This window comes from Pyrgilauda ruficollis, unplaced genomic scaffold, assembly GCF_017590135.1.
Source record: "Pyrgilauda ruficollis isolate IOZ18807 unplaced genomic scaffold, ASM1759013v1 scaffold30, whole genome shotgun sequence".
Classification (NCBI taxonomy): Eukaryota; Metazoa; Chordata; class Aves; order Passeriformes; family Passeridae; genus Pyrgilauda; species Pyrgilauda ruficollis.
This window is the reverse complement of record NW_024524378.1, coordinates 8,185,624-8,204,828: the sequence shown is the minus strand read 5'-3', so window position 1 is coordinate 8,204,828 and position 19,205 is coordinate 8,185,624.

Genomic DNA, 19,205 nt, shown 5'->3' with positions numbered 1-19,205 from the left:
GCACCGGGCCGGGCCCAGCGCCGCTCCGCGCCCCCCCCGCGCCCTGATTGGCCGCCGGGACAAAAGTTTCTGTGGCGACGGCGGCGCGGCGCGGTGACGGGCAGCGCTGTCCCATGTCGGGATGCTCCCGCCTCCGCGGGCGCGGCGGGGCGCGGGGGACGGCGCGCACCCGGCCCGGGCCGGCGGGGGGTGGGGGGGATGCGGCGGGGGGAAGAGAGGCGAGGGCAGCGTTTCCATGGCGATGTCTCCGGGCGCAGCCCCCCCGCCTCCCCGCGCGCAGACGGAGCGAGGGGATCAGCTGACACTTCATTAGCTGAGGACCTAATTATTGCTTATTGGAGCAAGAAGCGCGCTCAGGGCCGTGGCGGAGGGCCGTCGGCCTCCGCGCCCCCGGCGGACATCCCCTCCGCCACCTCGCCCGCGCTGCCGGCGGAGCGGAGGAAGAGGCGGCGATACCGCGCACTTTGCGCCGCGCCGCACCGACCGGCGGGGCCGCGGCGGGCCCGGTGGGATCCCTGCGGGACACGTGGCCGCCGCTGTGCTGGGCTTTCCCTGGGAAACGGAGAGCGAAGCCCCTCCGTCGCCTCCCCCGCGGCCCGGCCCCGCCCGGCGGAGCGGAGGGACCACGCTCCCCCGGGGCGCCCCCCTCCAGCGCTCCCGCATCTCCCGTCGCCTCCGGGACCGTCCGCGCAAGCCGGCTCCGGGGAGCGCAGCCGCGCCTTGGGCCCCGCGGGCGGGCGGGAGCTCGGCCAGCCGTGCCCGCGGCATCGCACCCCGCGCTGCGGCCGGCAGCGAGCAGCAGCCGCCCCGGGTTCCGTGCTCGTTGTGCGGACGGGGAGCCCAAAATCCACCGCAACCCAAACACGTGCTGTTTTCGGCTCAGGTCGCTGAAATGAAGAGGGCTACGGGATTCCTGTGCTGTGCCTCGGGTTTCTTCTGCAGAAATCCCACGTGTGTCTGGGTATCCAGTCACTCGGGGCCTGGAAGGGCCCTGTGGAAAGGCAGCTGTGTGATTTTCCTGTCCAGATCTAGGCAATAGCAAGCACCTTAGTTCACTCTCTTGTGTCCTGCAGAAAAAGGCTTCCATGGGCTGTCATGATGTTTACACCGAGCCTGGATTTCTGGTGTAAAAGCCAAAGGTGCTTAGAGACCCAGGGGAAGCCCTTCCTCACGCACACACCTCACATGTCCTCCAGCCAGGACATGCTGGTCCATTGGGCTGGCCCTGTGCATAGGCACGTTAACCTGGCCTCCATCTCCCCAGCTCACATGTACCTGTCCTCTCCTCTGTCCCCCTCTTCCTTTTCCCCTCTGTCCCCTCTTCCCCCAGTCCTATGTTTGCTTTTCTGCTTTCTGTCTGGAAACACCACCTCAGACACAGGCAAAGCTGGGACAAGACTATTGTTTAAAAGCAGTGCTCTGAAGAATGTTTGTGTTGCCGAAACCTTTCCTGCCATCTGTAAAATCTGAGAGGACAGGCTGGCTATGACAATGGGTAGAGAAAAGTAGGACTTAGAGATAACCCAAGGATGCTTGAGACGTTTTGTTGGTCACAGGGCTCGTAAATTATCTTGGCAGCCCCATTTTAGTGTTAGAGGAGCACGGGACTCCCGTCCATCACAGGATGTAGAGGCGAGGCAGTAACAAAGGAACTGCTGTGCAGAAGGGGAGCAAGGGGAACCTCGCTGAACTCTTACCCAGCAGGCTTTATGAGATGTAATATTGCTTTAATGTGCCATTAGATCTACATTTAGAAAAAGGGTCGTAACATGGATTGGGCTACACTGCTAAACAATTCTGTCAGATAATTGTTCTCAACCCAGCCTCCTGCTGGGGGTCTCAGTAACTTCCGTATCACACTGATACTGTGCTGTGACTGAATCCAAAGTACGCACACAAAGCAAAGGGGATAAAGGAAGATGTGACAGAGCCAGGAGTGACGATCCAGACAGTTATAGCATGGATGAGTAAAATGCTTGAAATAAGCAGGCATGGTTTAGTAGATCAGAAAATAATTCCACATCCAGGAGTAACACTTCGGATCCTGGAAAGAGTGCTGTTCCTTCTCAGAAGAGACACATTCCTAAATTCAATCAAGTTTGGACCATGCCTTAAAGACCTCAGAAATATTATTTATTTTTTTCAAACTGTTTTGAGGCAGGAGAGAGAATCATATAATTCCAGAATGGTTTGGATGGAATCCATATCTTAACTAGATGTTAACAGTCATCTGCCATGGGCAGGGACACTTTCCACTAGGCCTGGTTACTCAAAACCACTTACAACCTGGCCTTGAACACCTCCAGGTAACACTCTGGGCAACTTGCTCCAGTGCATCACCACCTTTTCAGTACAGAATTTCTTTCTAATATCTAATCTAAGTCTTCAGCTTAAGGCCATTCTCCCTTGTCCTACCACTACATGGCCTCGTGAAACAAACATGGGTGAAAACCACTTGTGGTGTGAAGTGGGGATGCAGAGTAAAAACTCAAGTAATATTAAACGTGTCTGGATTTCTTTCTCTGTGTTACAGTTAAGATTTTCGATTTGTGTTCATGGAAGATATGGATGTTTCATGACTGCTTCCAGTAATCACTTGACCAGAAGTCCTAGGAGCATCCTGGAACCCCACCCACCCTGCCAGACAATGGATCAGCACAGGACACAAAAATTATGCTTACCATAAAGAATTGGTGATCTAAAGCAGGTCAATTGCATGGTACATGGCTTTACTTTCGTATAAATATACAATGTAGAGTGTATTTGCATAACCTATACTCATTACATATATATAATGTGTGTGTGTATATAGTAACTTCAGCAGAATTTATACGGTGAATTTGGAGTGCAGATTTTTAATCTCCCATTTTTAGATCTTCTGATACTCTGAAAGTAGTACTATCAGATTATATTTAAATTAACAGAGTTTAATAACACAGTCTGAAATCTCCTTGCAATGGAAAGGTCTTGCACAGACCCTCCTCCTGTCAAGAGTTCTAATGACAACCTGTTACTCAGCTGAAATTGAAACTCCTGTGGCATCCTTGGCTAGAGGGACTGTGTTTGCCCTTCAGTACCATGGACTGAGGCGGTTCTGTGCTCTGTATTTGCAGAACTCACTTGCCTCTGCCAGAAAATGAAATTTTCTCTTCTCTGGTGTGGAGACACCATATCCATGCCTTGCTGGCTTGATTGCTCTGCAGCCAGCCTGAAACAATACACCACCAACAGATGTGTGAATGTTTCCATTCAGTGGAATGAAGTTAGTTGCAAAACAGAGTTTTGGCTATTTGAATTGCCTCATGTGCATCAAGCTGTGAAAGAGGTTTAAAGTAAATCATGAATATCATAAATACTGCATTTTTTGAATTATCAGCTCTAACAAGTCCACTGGCAATAGAAAGTGAAGACAGGCAGAATGGGGCCTGATATCTCTCACTGGAGTTACCAGGGTTTCTAGATGAAATTACAATCTTGCAGTGGCATGGAACTGAGTCCACGGAAAAAGCTGAGAGACATTTTCAAGTTTTTTAAACTTGCTGAAAAATAGAGAGTAGGTTTTTGGCTTAAATCTGTCGTCTGATTTCTGCCAAAGAGAAGTGTTTGCAAAACATGCACCATATTTCAGCACAGTGCTTGATACGGCACTACTGGATGGCTAAGGATAGCCTTTGAGGATGTGAATTTCCTGTCTCTTGGGTTTTTTGTTCGTTGGCATAGTGAGAAAAAATTATTTTGACACTTCCGACTTGCCATGTCCATGAGTTAGGATGGAAAGCCCGTTTCTGTGCAGACTGAAAATCATCCATGCTGAACTGACAGAAGATGTGCTGAGGAAAAAAGAAACTGCAGCTCTAAATGGTTTGCTTTAAACTACGTACCTGGTAGCATTTTCCTCTCTTCTGGAGAGAAGTGGAAGTGTCCTGTTGCGTCCTTTACAGCCCAGTGATGGCAGCAACAATGAGCACTGCAAGCCCTAATGCTTGTGCAGGTAGAAGTCAGTGTTCACACACTGCATGGGCTTGACTGTGCTCTCTTCCTTTGGTCTCACGTACCTGACAGAATCTCCTGAGTGGTTCTGTAATCAGTCACCTGAGTGCATTTGGGGAGGTGGGACTCTGCTGTGACACAGCTTCCCTGAGGAGAAAATAGTCACCGTTCCACCTACTGATACTGCTGGCAAAGGACCACTCTAGAAAGGTATCCTTGATGGTAATTCCAAGGTATTTGCTGCTTAAGAGGTCAGAAACTAAGGTAATTACTTGGTAGTACTAATGTATAAAAATTTCAAATGGATGCAGGTTTTCTAGGTTTTGATTTATCTACTGAATGAGCTATCATGGAGCAAAGCCCAAGCTTAATTACTGCTCAGTATAATTTTTTCTACAAATTGTTTCCAGTTCCAATATTCTTCTCTATTTTTCTTAAGTTACTGCTGATTTTGGAAAATTAAGATGAGGTAGGCCGAAGCAATGACTCAGAGATGGCTTATAAGAACCTACTTACTAAATATTTGGGGGAAAGAGGCTGTATGTTTCTAGGTTTATAAAGGAATGTGAGAATGAATTCATGAAATGTGGGAATAGTGTCAACCAGTGTTCTGGTTAGGATCTTTTCACATAGAGTGATGTTGATTATGCCAATGAGAATTATACTGGGATATATTCTGTCTTTATTTTTTAACAATCTTTTTTGGCGACGTTTGGAATCCCTCGAGAAAATGCTCAAACTCACTTCTCCTTCATGCAGTTAGAAAACTCCAGACTTGGCTTCGTTCTACAAAGCTGCTTTGCTTTAAGTAGCAGTTCTGCAAAACACAACTTCACATATTTCTTTTACTCTATGCTTTATTACTGAGAATATTTGCATGAAAACAGGGTCTTTGTTTAAAAGTTCCTGCTTCTTATTCATCACAGCTCGTTGAGTTGGAAGCAATTACGGTACCCTGTACAGAAGGCTCCGATCTCCTCAGAACAGAAAAATATAAGCAGGAATTGACAAACTTGTAAGAATATAAGCTCTTGTTTTCATGAAAATTTCCTCATTTCCTTAGTAATAAAAAAGGAAAAGGGAGTAAATATGTGGCACACAATGAAAAAAAAAGAAAAGAGAATGTTTCAAATGCCTTAAGGTTTGTATATGGGCACTGAAAATTTTTTATTGTTACAGTGACACATTCAACCTTGCTAGTTTTCATGCTAAAGAAGGTGTGCACAAAGGATTTTGTGTGTGTGTGTATAGTATTTTTTCTTCTTTCTACAGGTAATGTATCTTTCACGCTAAGGCAACACTAATATAAACCAGCTACTAGAATACCACCCAGCGTGTTGTCTAAACCAAGCCAGGACTAATAAGGCAGTGCTGTAAATGCTAGCAGTCTATCTCTGTTAGTGTTCTGACTTCATTGCCATGGAGGGAGATGTGATAATTGGAAAATGTTCCTGAAAGTTTCAGATATGGCTCTACAGCCATTGTGTCAGGCACTACTAGACAAAGTCAGCACTGGAACAGAGTGTGCTTAACCAGCTGCCATCGTCCTGCTTACAACGGGATGGAAACTAGGGAGGAAGCAAAAATGAAGTTAATTTCTCAATCTGAAATATTTGGCAAAATACAACATTAATCCCTCACTGGTATAAAATACCATCCAAATTTTACTTTTGCATTTGATCCATATATTTGCATCAGCAGCATGGGGTCCTCCTGACTTCAGAACATTATAGACAATGGTAACCTAAGACCAAAACAGAAGAAATTATTGTTGCATCTCATGCTAGATATTATTTCCTTCATTGTTTTCACAGAATCACAGAACCACAAAATAGGCTGAGTTAGAAGGGACCCACAAGGACCATTGAGTCCAACTCCCTGCACAGCACCAAGAGTCATACCACATGTCTGAGAGCATTGTCCAAACACTTTTTGAACTCAGCCAGCCTTGCTGCTTTGACCACTTCCTCAGGGAGCCTGTTCCGGTGCCCAGCCACCCTCTGGGTGAAGAACCTTTTCCTAATATCCAGCCTAAACCTCCCCTGACACAAATTCAGGTCATTCCCTTGAGTCCTGTCACTGGTCCCTAGAGAGATCAGTGTCTGCCCCTCATCTTCCTCTCACAAGGAAGTTGTAGACTGTGATGAGGTCTCCCCTCAGTCTCTTCCAGGCTGAACAGACCAAGTGACCTCAGCCACTCCTCATACAGCTTCCCCTCTAGGCCCTTCATCATCTTTGTTGCCTCCTTTGGACGCTGTCTAATAGTTTAATATATTTCTTATATTGCAGTGCCCAAAACTTCACCCAGTATTCATGGTGAGGCTGCCCCAGTGCAGAGCAGAGTGGGAAAATCCCCTCCCTTGCCTGGCTGGTGATGCTGTGCCTGATGCTCCCCAATTGTCCCTCCTGGCTGCCAGGACATTGCTGACTCATGTTCAGGACCCCAGGACCTCCAGGTCCCTGTCCATGGCACTGATTTCCAGCATCTCATTTCCCATCTGTGCATACATCCAGGGTTGTCCCCTCCCAGCTGCCAAAAACAGCACTCACCCTTTTTGAACTTCATATGATTGGTGTTTGCCCAGTCCTCTGATTTGTTGAGGTGTCTCTGCAAGGCCTCCCTGCCTTTGAAGCAGCAGCTCCTCCCAGTTTTGGATCATCTGTGAACTTGTTCAGTATCCCTTCCAGTCCTGATGAACATGTGACTGATGAACATGTTGAAGAGCACAGGGCCAGGAATGGAACCTTGCAGAGCCCCACTAGTGGCAGGTCACCAGTCTGATGTCACCCCTCACTATAACCCTTTGTGCCTGACATGAACTAGTTGTTTGCCCCTCACATGATGTGTTTGTTTATCCAGCTGTGTGTTGGATGTTTTGTCCTGAAGGATACAGTGAGAGACAGTATGGAAAGCTCTACTGAAATCCAAAAAGATTACATCAACTGGATTCCCTTGATCAACCATGTGGGTTACCTTGACAAAAAAGGAAAATCAGGTTTAATAAGCAAGACTTTCTCGTGACTGTGACCGATGACTGTGTTGTCTTTCAGGTGTTTTTTAATGCCTCCCAGAATAATCTTCTACATAGCTTTGCCAGGCACTGAAGTGAGACTGACAGGCTTGTAGTTTCCAGCATCCTCCTTCTTACCCTTCTTGAAAACTGGGACAACATTTGCCATCTTTCAGTCAGCTGGGGACCTTTCCAGATTCCCAAGAATGCTTAGAAATCATTGAGAGTGGTTTTGAGATGGCAATCAGCCAGCTCTTTGAGAATTCTTGGATGAGCACCATCAAGCCCAATAGATTTGTAGGGATCCAGCTGGAGAAGCAGATCCCGCACAATTTCAGCATCAGCTGGGAGTTGATCATTCACACAGTCATGGTCCTTGTCAGACCCCCTTGGTCTGTCATCTGTTTTGAAGACAGAAGCAAAGAATTTGTTAAACACCTCTGCTTGTCCATGTCCCTGTTTGTGCAGTGACCATTTTCATCCTCTAATGGGACAATGTTATTTCTACTGCCTTCTGCCATTTATATTTGAAAAAACTCTTTTTATTTTTTCCCACATTTCTGGAAGTTTCAACTCCAGCTGAACTTGGATCACACACATTTTCTCCCTACAGGGGCAAACAGAATCTCTGTATTCTTTCCATGTCAATTAACCTTTTGTCCACTGGGCATACACCTTCCTTTTTAACCTTATTTCCAAGAGAGTAATACAGTTCAGCCAAGTTGGCCTTTTACCTCACTTGCTTGGCTTCTGACATTTGGAAATTGCCTTCTCCTGTGCACCTTAGGAGGTGATGTTTAAAAAGTGACCAGCACTGATGGACACCGGCACCTGCAAAAATGTTTTCCCAGGGAACTATACTTGCTAATTTTCTGAGCAGGCTGAAGTGTTCTCTCCTCATGTCCAGAGCTGAGGTTTTGCTGGCACTCTTCCTCCTGTCAACAGAGATTTTAAACTTGATCGCTTTGTGGTCGCTGTGGCCAAGACAGCCGCCAATCTCCTCTTCACTCATGAGATCCACACTGGTGACAAGAAGCAGATCAAGGAGGGCATCTTTCTGAGTTGGCTCCCTTAGGACCTGTTTCACAAAGTTGTCATCTGGGTTATTTAGGAATCTTCTGGCCTATGTTGTACCTGCTGTGCGATGCTCCCACTTGATTTCTGGCAAGTTGAAGTCTCCCATGAGGACAAGGGCTGTTGACTTGGAAGTGTCCCTTTGTTCCTCATGGAATAATTTGTTGGCATCATTGTCCTGGCTAGGAAATCTATAGTAGACTCCCACAATGACATCCACATTACTTTTTTGTCCCTTGATCCTTATCCAGAGGCTCTCAACTGCACCATTGCCAGCTGCAAGCTCCACGCATTCTAACCCTTCCATTACATACAGTGCCACCAGGTCCTTAACCCAATTGATCTTGTTTAACAGGTGAAATTTGCTCAAAGCACTTATCTTTTTTTGCCTCTGTAGTTTTACTATAAGGTAGCCATGCTCTTTAAATGAGCACACCATGCACATTTTGAGGTTATATGGCAGGGTCCCAGAATGGTCATTAGAAAAGTGCCCTTTCATAAATTGTGTTATGGTAGCTTTTGACTTGGTAACATTTAGGCACTGATTCAATGTCCTCCATGAATTTATCCTCAAAACACCAAATTAGTGTTGTTAGTATCAACTTTAATCAGCAGAATAGTATAAATGGTATCTGCCCTCACATGACTGTTGCCTTCTGCCCAAATGCAGCTTATTACTGGAGCACACACTCTTATACTAGTCTCTCTGTTCCTGCTAAACTGCTGAATCATTTTTACTCAGTATAACCCCATCCTGAACAATAACAAGAAAAGCAAGATCATTAATGTTAAAAAGTGAACATAAACACCAAATTGTTTAAATAATTCCCATGACAACTAGGAACTTATAAATAGAAGTGGACTGCAGATCTCCATGACCTTAAAGAACACCTAGTTCCAAACCCTCTGCCATGGTCAGGGACACCTTGCACTAGACCAGGTTGCTCAAGGCCTCTTGCAACCTGGTCTTGAACATTTCCATGGATGGGATAACCACAAGTTCTCTGGGCAACCTTTTCCAGTGTCTCACCACCCTTACACTGAAGAATTTCTTCCTAAAGTCTGATCTTAACTTGCCCTCTTTCAGTTTAATGTCATTCCCCTTTGTCTGTTGCTACATGCCCTGGTAAAAGGTCCCTGTCCTGCACTCTTGTAGTCCCTCTTTAGGTATGGAAAGGCTGTTCCAAGGTCACTCCAGAACCTTCCTTTCTCCAGGGTGAACAGCACCAGCTGTCTCGGACTGTCCTCATAGGAGAGCTGCTCCAGCCCTCTGATCATCTTCATGTGGGACAGCGTCAAATGCTTTGCACAAGTCCGGGTAGATGACATCAGTAATTTACATGAAGTAAAATTGGTTCAGACCTAAGAAGAACTTTTGGGTTGCCTTGTAGGGTTCTTCTGGATGGCTGGGTCTCCTATTCTCTATGTGCTCTGCCTGGCTGGGTTATCCCTCAGGAGTGAGGAGACGATCCCTGCCAACTATAGAGCAGTGGGACACTGCCACAAGTTAGGTAGAGAATTTGGGGGCATTACATGTAGAAATGCCCAGCACAGGGAGCCAGAGGTAGTCATCGTTGTGTCCTGCAAACCTCCCAGCTTGGGAGTGCAGGCCTGGAGAGGACCTCCTCACAGTTCCCACCTCTTGTAAGTACCTTGTACATTTTAGTAAAGGATGGTGTACAGCTGTTCCATATTTCCCACCCACTCTAGGGCTCTCCCAACCCCATCTTGTCAATGTGGAAACATGCAGAAAGACATAGAAATCTGCAATAGTTTTCAACAACAGGGATTTAGCTGTAGTTCTGATTTCTAACTGGCTGTGCCCTTCCACAAGTAGTGCAACAAGGAGACACTAAGATGACAGCACTCAGGAATTATACAAAGTATGAGCCAAGGATTGCCCCTCTGTGTCCCTCTGGAGATCTGCCAGAATTCTGGCATTTATCCATACCCAGACCTTGTGAGTCATTTGCTGTTAGAAGCAGGTGTTAGACCTCATAGTGCCAGTGAGTTTCTTTACTTCCAGAACAAAAGCCACTATCAGTCTTAGGACAGTGAGATTTTAGATCAGGAGGAGTCAGGTATCACCATGACCATTCTGCCCAGGCACCCTTTGATAACAGCCCCTCTCTCTGAGCTGGGATATGGGAAGAAAGGTAGAGATGGAGCACAAGTCAGTGCAAATGCTTATTTTATTTCACTCCTTTTAAGTAGTGGTATTTCTCCACCTGTTGTCCCCACCCATTTAATGACCACTCTCTAGTATATAAAGCGATGCAGAAGTGGTTTTAACAAATATTATCCTAGTGCTTTATCTTTTGGATGCTTAAAAGTCTCCAAGGTACTTCTGAGATTCATCCACTGCTTCTAAAACCTGAGGGATTCACCTGAACCAGTATGTTCTCTTATGTAATTATGATTTCTCTCTTTCCAAGAGGGAAAGACAATTAAAAAACAAACAAACAAAAAAAAAAAAGCTAGAAATAAAGAAAGCAAGAAAGCAAGAAAGAAAGAAAGAGAGAAGTAATGGTGAATAATTTGGCAAATGTAAATTTTCATTCCAAGGTTGTGAGTGAAAGGATCAGTGCTCTGTATGAGCTGCAGGATTTCTCAGTGAAGCTGTGTTGCCTCTGTATGGGCAGCGGTGCAGTGGTCACTGAAGTTGTTCGCTTCTGCAGTCCACCATAAGGGACTGGTGGCCAACAGAGAGAGGTTCAGAGAAGGGTGACAAGAGGGGAAGCTTTGTCTTTCAATGTGATGCCTAAGTACATCAATCTATTTAGCTTAACAGAGACAAGGTTAAGGGGAGAGTGGGATATAATTTATAAATTTCCTGTCTTCCTGTAGAAATAGAATAGAAGAGTAGAAATTTGATAATATATGGCATTTTGGTCAAGTGGAAAAATGTCTGACAGGAACCAGTGAAATTTGAAACTAGACACATTTTAGCATGGAAGGAAATTAATTATTAGAACAATTTACCAAGGATTGTAATTGATTCTCCATCACTAGGCATTTTGAAGTTGGAAATGATTGATTTTCTCAGAGAAATTGTTCATCTTGTCCCTATAGGAGTTAACTCAAAAAAACCTGTACCCTGTATAATACAGGGGAAACATATGATCTCAAATAATCTTTTAAGCTTTGGGATCTATAAGCTTGCACCAATTAGCTAATACACAGCTACCTACATCCTGTGTTCTCCTACTGTAACTTGTAAGTACGATTCAAACATTTTTCCCTTTGTTTACATTTGCTTGGGAAATTGTGAAGGACTATAACATAAACTGATGCTCTTTGCAGAGGACATTTTGTCTGGCATATGGATTCAAAAGTTCTAAGGCTGGGAAGCCACTAATCATTTGGCTTGAGTACCTCCAGCACAGAGCATTGTATTTCACCCCACCATTCCTCCAGGTCTTGGGGGCTGATGTCCAGTTGATGACATGGAACTGGGGTGAGAGGCTGATACATCTGAAGGCTGTGCTGCCATTCTGCAGGACCTTGATTGGCTGCAATTTTTGGCAGAGAGAAACCTTGTGAATTTCAACAAAGGCAAGTGCAGGGTCCTGCCTATGGGGAGGAATAACCCCAAGTACCAGCACAGGCTGGGGGGCCAACGTCCTAGAGAACAGCTCTGTGGAGAAGCACCTGGGGGTCTTGGGGTTGACCATGAGCCAGCCAGCAGTGCCTTGCAGCCAGAAGGGCCGATGGAATCCTGGGGTGCACAGGAAGAGTGTGGCCAGCAGGTTGAGGAAGGGGATGTTCCCCCTCTGGTCAGCCCTAGTGAGGCCACATCTGCATCGTTGTGCTCAGTTCTGAGCTCCTCAGTACAAGAGAGATAAGGAGCTACTGGACAGGGTCCAGTGAGGGTCACAAAGATTGGGCTCTGAAGCATCTCTCTTATAAGGAGAGATGTGAGAGCTGGGCCTGCTCAGTCTAGAGAAGACTGAGAGGGAATCTCATTAATAAGTATAAATAACCCAAATGCAGCTGTAAAGATCCTTTTCAGAGTTGCCCAGTGACAGGATGAGGAGCAATGGCCTCCAAACAAAAACAGAAGTTTCATCTCAATATGAGGGGGAACTTCTTTACTCTGAGGGTGGCAGAACACTGGAACAGGCTGCCCAGGGAGGACATGGAGTTTCCCTCTCTGGGGACGTTCACCCACATGGACATGTTCCAGTGATACCTGGCCTAGGTGACCCTGCTTTGGCAGGGGGGATGGACTAGATCATCTCCAAAAGTCCCTTCCAACCCAAACTATCCTGTGATTCTGAGATTCTGCTTTAAAACAAGCAGGGAATTTTTTATTTCAATACATGTCCAAGATCCTCCTAGCCACTGCATCAAGCCATACTGTCTAAATACAGCTGAGTGTCTGTCTCTGAGCAGTGCTCAATGCAAATGTTACTTGACCTAGAAAATTACTGCTCACGAGGAAAGGAGAACCCTTTCGACATTTTGATGGTAAGTCATGGAGACCAACTATACAGAGAACTGTAAATAAACATTACTTCAAAGTGTAGCTCTGGGCAGTTCTGTGCAGTTCATCTGAAGCCATTACAGCATTAGTAGCTATATAAAAGAGCCAAGATAGACGAGGGAATGTCATTTATTACAGCTGGAAAAAATGAATATAACAGTTTTTCTAATCAGAGAGATTAATTACTTTTTCCTGCAAACTTTGTGTCTTTGAACTGCCACAGATACAATGCTGCCTCTTTCTCCACAGACAGTATTGTTAGTAGAACTGATTTTACATACAGCACTAACTACTTAAGAAATAAAACAAAAGCAATGACATACACGTGTGCAATTTAAGGGATAGGTGAAAAAACAATTATTTTATATTCTTATTATTAAAAAAAATGATGAAAAATTTGTTTATAAAAATAGAGCTCCTTCCCTCTGTAGTAGGTCTGGGCAGAAATAGCATTTAAAGGATCCACAGGTTGAACTGTTCATGTCAGTTACTTACTTCACAGAATAAAGTTACTTACCTCACAGAATATATCCTTTTATTAATTTTATCCATGATCAGGTTGAATTTATTTGCTATAATCATGCAATGCCTCCTTGTGAAGAAGGATCCACTCATAACCACTCTTTTTAACTTCATGTCAAGGTATAATGAAGATAATTAAAAAAAAAAAAAAAAAAAAAAAAAAATCATTTTAACCAAACAAAAAGTAAGAGAAGAAGATACTCTACAATGAATATCACATTAGTTTTCTGCAAAAGTTAGGTGACATCAACACCGTAAGGAAAATCAAAACTATTCCACTCTCCCACTTTCCTTCTGAAGCCCAAAACAATCACTCATTTAATAAATGGCTGTAACGTAGAGCTACACTTGGACTAGCATGTTAAACACCTGAATGAGGCTCAGCTTGCACAGGGTAGGAGTGATTCAGATATGAGTGATCTGACTACTGCTGATGTGCATTAGCAGCAGGGATTAGTCAGTCAGCTCCCTGCGAGTGTTCAGGTGGCAAAATGAGCGATAAGTGGCGATGCATCGTAAGGCATTAGAGGTTTTTTTGGAGGATGAGGGAGAAGGAGGGAAAATTGCTGCTATCTGCAGTGCAATTTAACAGGTAATAGCAACTTGGAAGAATTAAAAAAAACACTCAGAACCTCATCTATTTGCAATATTGTGTACATCACGTGATTGGAAAATGAGCCCAGATCAGGGTAGTAAAGGGGCAGTTCCTCATTTGACCTGACACCCTGCTTAATTTTGGTCAGGACATCCACAATGACCTGACTTTTTTTTAATTTCTCTTGCTGATTTTTTTTTATAGCAGTCACTAAACATTTAGTCAGAAATGTTGCTAATAGCAAAGAACAGGCATCCCTTTGAGAAGAGTGCTCAATGCAATGAGCATGGTCTGGACATTCAAGATAAACTCACTCAGAACCCTGCAGTTAGTAGAAAAAAAACATCATTGCAGGCCAATATTGACAGATCTGTGCTAGGCTGGGCTCTGGCAACATTTAAATGTTTCACACTTAACTTTTTAAAACAGCTCTTCATATGGGAATTTTACAATCTTTAAGTGACCTTAAAAAACTCATTTATGACAAGTTTCTAATGTGTAGTTTCACTGTTGCTAGACAAACCTGCACCTCAGGTTTATTGACACTGTGTGAGAAGTGTACAGGTCATAAGGGATTTGCCTGTTCTGAGACCTTCGCCCCCACCATCATACCTTTTTTGGGAACTGGATTGCTGCTAGCAAATATGGGTGAAAATCATTTATTATACAGTGAGATTTCTCAAGGGAATGATATGCCTTACTGCCTTGCACAGGTGCTGAAAAAGCAGTTTGAAATTACACAGCAATAAGATATAAAAACCACCGCATTTAGCTTGCACCCTGAGTCTACACACAGGGTCAGAGCTAAGGGAATGTGTACCAGGAGGTCCCAGAGGCATTGGGATGGCCAAAGCTACTTGCCCTTAGCAGAAGCTTCTATGAAACCTCAGTGAGATGATTGACTTTGTCTCCTCTTTTGAGGTTTTTGACATAGTGTCAAATGATATGGACATCTTTTCCAGATTTTTCAATAAATTACATCTTGGCTAAAATATCAGCATGCGCTCTTCAGAGGTCTTCCTGGAAGGAGGGAGATGTTAATGAGCAGGCAGCATCAAGTCAGGCCACGTTCTCCTGGGGTTTTGTATAACTGCTTCCAGCCTCAGCCAGAGATGTGTGTAGCGAACCTGGAGGTGAAGAGCTGCATGGCCTGGTCCTCTCCTGCAGCTTCCCAGCTGAGCTGGGCAGAGAGACACACATGCACCTCCTTGGAGGGGACAGGGAGGAAGGTCACACTCTGCCACCCACTGCAGAATGCCCAGGCTGCAGGCACTCCTGCTCCCAAGCCCAGTGACGCTGTCATTCCCCATTCCAAGGCTGGTGAAGACAGCATTTTCCAATCTGGACATCAGGCTCTTGGGAGACCAGGCAAATGTGCAAAGGTACTGGACAGCAGCACAGAAGATGCAGCGGGCAAGAAGAAAACTCTCATGAAGTTCCCTGCTTTGCAGGAGCAGAGGCAGGGCTGGGGGCAAAGCAGTGGGTGGGAAGTGCTTGGCCATTGCGTGCTTTGCCCTTCCTGTCCCCTTGTCCCCATTCCTGCTTTTTTCTACTTTTCAGTATACTTCCACATATTTGTGAATAACAGCAAATGCACAGTTATATTTATCTGCAGAGGTGATTACTTTAAAAACCTAAATTGAGCATTGAAAACTTAAAAAGCTTTAATTTAGCCATTTATATAGATAACATTTTTCAAAGAAATTATCTCCTTGAAAGAGACAGTTTCTTTGTGACAATAATGCTGTCATATAGGAGGGCACGTTTACAACTCAGACACCAGGAGAAGCATTTCTTGTACTGTTCAAACCAAAACACAGTCGTAGCTTTTAAAAACGAAGAAGCCACTTTGTCCTCTAACCCATTTATCTGTGTAACACCAGTCACGTAATTTCATCTGGTTTCTTAGTATCCCAAAACACTCAAAGTATCTGCTTAGGAAGACACATATTTAAAAAACCAAGTCATCAGGTCACATGGGAGATGGGCCTTTCAGATGACAGGTTTAGCCTCTACCTGTAACTAATCAGCTGTCTCCCAGCTGATGAGATAAGGCTAACAAGCAGCTTACTTAATGGAGGGAGCTTGCTCTGGCTGAAGAGACGGGTCATGTTGAGGATAAGGGTCTGTTATGCAAAACTGGCTGATTTGCTTGTTATCTAGGTGGTGGTAGAGAGCTGGAAGGAGTCAGGTGGTAAGATCTGGCTTACCTATTTTACCTGGCTTTATGTTATGCCTGTGATTGATTTAGTCCCTTTGGGGAGAGTCTTGGAAAGCATTGACTGTACTCAGTTCAGCTAGCTGGTCTGCCAGCCTGCCCAAGGGAAACAGAGGGCTGAGGAGATACTTGCTGAGTAGAAAATGTTCAACTGATACAAAGGTTACTACAGTAATCTTTGTTGACCTATGTGAAAGATTGTTGTACATGCCCACTGACTTTTAACAGTAATTATGTGATTTCATAGGGTATTTAACCGATATTTCTGCTCTTGAACTATGTTGCAGTTGTAAATGCTAATGGGGACTGTGGAGAGTTTACCATCATGCAATGCAGAGCTCTGTATAGGATGGACAATGCCTAAAACTAGGCAGTGTGTTAACCTCTTCTGTGGGAGTTCTAATTCACTAGTGAAAGCATCTGTACCATCAGGGACTTCAAATCTTGCTAGAGCTTCCCTTAAAGCCTTGCGGCGCCAGGTGCTGCACACAAATTGGTTTGGTAGCTCCCTCCAACCAAGTTCTTGCCATCTGTCATTGCACTGCTCAAATGGGTCTCTTAATCTGGCACTATGAATGCTCAAATCTATAGAGAGGCTTATGCAGACATATTCCCCTCTTTGTAGTCCAGGCAAAGATCCAAAAAAAATTGAGATCTGGGTTCCAGGGTATAAATCAGGCAGAACTTCAAAGGCACAAAACTGCTTTGGCATCTTTTACATTTATTTGCCATCAAAACTCTTCTGCAGTGTGTAAGGGTTTAGTACCGTGTTTCTTTCGGTTAAAGGCTAAAAAATGCCTGGAGGCCAGCTCTATTCCCTGTCAATGAGTGCCTGCACTACACTAGATGGCACTGCTTAATACTCACGTTTTTCTCCTGTCTCTGCTATGCTGGTTCCCTGGATCTGGAGCATCCTGTAGCTGCAACTTCATCAGACCTTAATCAGTGCTCTGAAAACAGGCTCAGTTGCACAGAGGCATTGAGAGCTGACACATAACAAGGCAGTAGTAATGGTCATCAGAAACACATTCAAGTTCCTCTCTTTAGCCTAATAAATGGGTAAAGCAGAGCTTTTTAGAGATTACACACAAATTAAGACTAAGTTCTGGTGTTATCTTTGACTCTTGCTAACATCTCTCTTCTCCTTTTCTCTTGTGACTGGAATAAAAAGCAGTGGTGGAATTGTTGGAGGCATCAGGCATCTCACAAAACCAAAAATCTGAGTGGTAATGCAACTGTTATATGCTGATCACTAAATATGGGAAGAGGACAAGCTATAGAGAAACAAATCTCTGCTCTCATCAATACTCCATAGATTTGGAAATAAACAGCTCTGTTTCTGCTTTCAGAATAGTGTTCAGCTCATTCAGAAGCTTGATTCTTACAAGGAGAGGTTGATCACAATTTAGGAGTGCTGTTGAGCAACCCACTGTTGTGCCCTTCACTCACTAATAAATTGCTGAACATTTAAAATGTAAAAGCGTAAAGTCCCACCAGTATTTTGTGTACTTTTTGAAAAAGTCAAACAAGTGTTTGCTTACAAAAGTCAAACATCAAATGTCATGTATAGTGTATGGCTTTTGCATAATTTCAAAATGTGTTGTAAGAGCAATGACTAGTTGCAGGACTGATCTCCAACAATAAGCAGAGAGCTAAGTGCTTTAAACCTCTGTTAGAAACTTTGAAATCAGCTTGGCCTAGAATATTAAAAATTGACTAAAGTTGTGTTAGAATACAAGTTACTTTTGAAGTTGGGTGAAGTTCTATAAAAGGGCAAATGGGATAGGATGGGAAAAGCAGAGGATTGAAGTCACTGTAGATTGGCCACCCTGATGCCAGTTCCTAGAAAGAGCACACATAAAAAGGCTGGCTAAGCAGTGCTGGGAATTGCAAAGAAATAAATAACAGCCTGTGGATGTGCCAGGACACTTTCCCTTCTCTGACACTGAAATGGGCCTTTTAGCTGGGGTGAAACATTAGAAATATCCTGCTGTTTTAATGGTGTTTCATTTAGTTTTTGACTTAGACAGTAGAAGTGGGAATTAAACTTGAAGGTGACTCCAGGTGGAAGAGCTTGCAAATGCTCACGAGGGTTATTTAGAATTTAAATATCTGGAAAAATGGATTTAAAAATACTGGGCAAGATTCAATAAAGATAAATAAGATGCAATGCATTTGTTAGTTGATTATTCCTCCCCAATAGAGAATGAAAAATAATTGGTTAGGTAGCATTTTCTCAGTAAAGGGTCTTGGGAGTAAACTAGTTATAAATCATAGCTGTGCTGTTTCCAGCAGTCCCCCTGAATCTCATAAGAGTGGGAGATACAGGCAGAAATTTAGATTGCAAAACACATGGAAAGATCCTTTTTTCATCCATCATTGATCAAGCCTCAGCTGGAGCACTGTGACTGATTTTGGATATTATACTTAGAGAGCAATGTGGCACACTTGGAGAACATCCAGAGGAGAATAACATGTTCTCCTTAGTAAAGAACATAACTTACAAATAAAAGATTTCTAAAAAACTTGCCCAGAGCAGGGATGAAAATTCCTTTTCTCCCTTTCCCAGATTTATCACAGTTTTCAAGAATATAGAGACTGTTTCAGAGAGGAAGAGGCTCTCTCCAAATGTGGTGGATAAGAGCAATGGCTTAAATTAGTGCAAGAAATATTGGGGTTTGACATGAGAAAAATCTCACAGGTATACTTATTCCTGCCTTGGAACAGTGAGAGAGACTAAAGTAGTCCCTTTCTGCCCTGCTTTTCTGTTACAATAATTCATAGTAATTAATACTAACAATTTTGTTTAAAGGATACAGCTGTGCCACTCCAGATCCTGGATTTGGTAAGCTGACAAGGCTGATGCTGTATTTTTAGACCATAACCTTGAATTTTATTGGTGTCCAAAGAGTGTCCTCCTGTATTTTCCTCTCTAAAGCCACACTGAATTGCTCACTTGAAATAAAAAACCATGATGTGACTGTGCTTTCAAGGCTTCCTCACTGAAATGTTATACATACTTCTTTTTTCACAGTCATAACCCAGATTACAAAATAAGATGAAAGTAAGAAAACAATACTTCAAATAAGATGATTTACATGTTGGATTTTTTTCCCAGTGATTCAGCAAGTAGTAGGTGTAGACTAAGCCTTTTAGCATGGCTACAAACTGAGCCCTATACCTATTTCAAAACCTAAATTAAGCTTCTGGAATTCTCCATCCAGGCTTAAAAATTGGAGTCCCCTCTGGGACAATCACCTTAGGTGCTGGAGAAATTGCTGAGGAGGGAAAGGGAGGTTGGGAGCCATG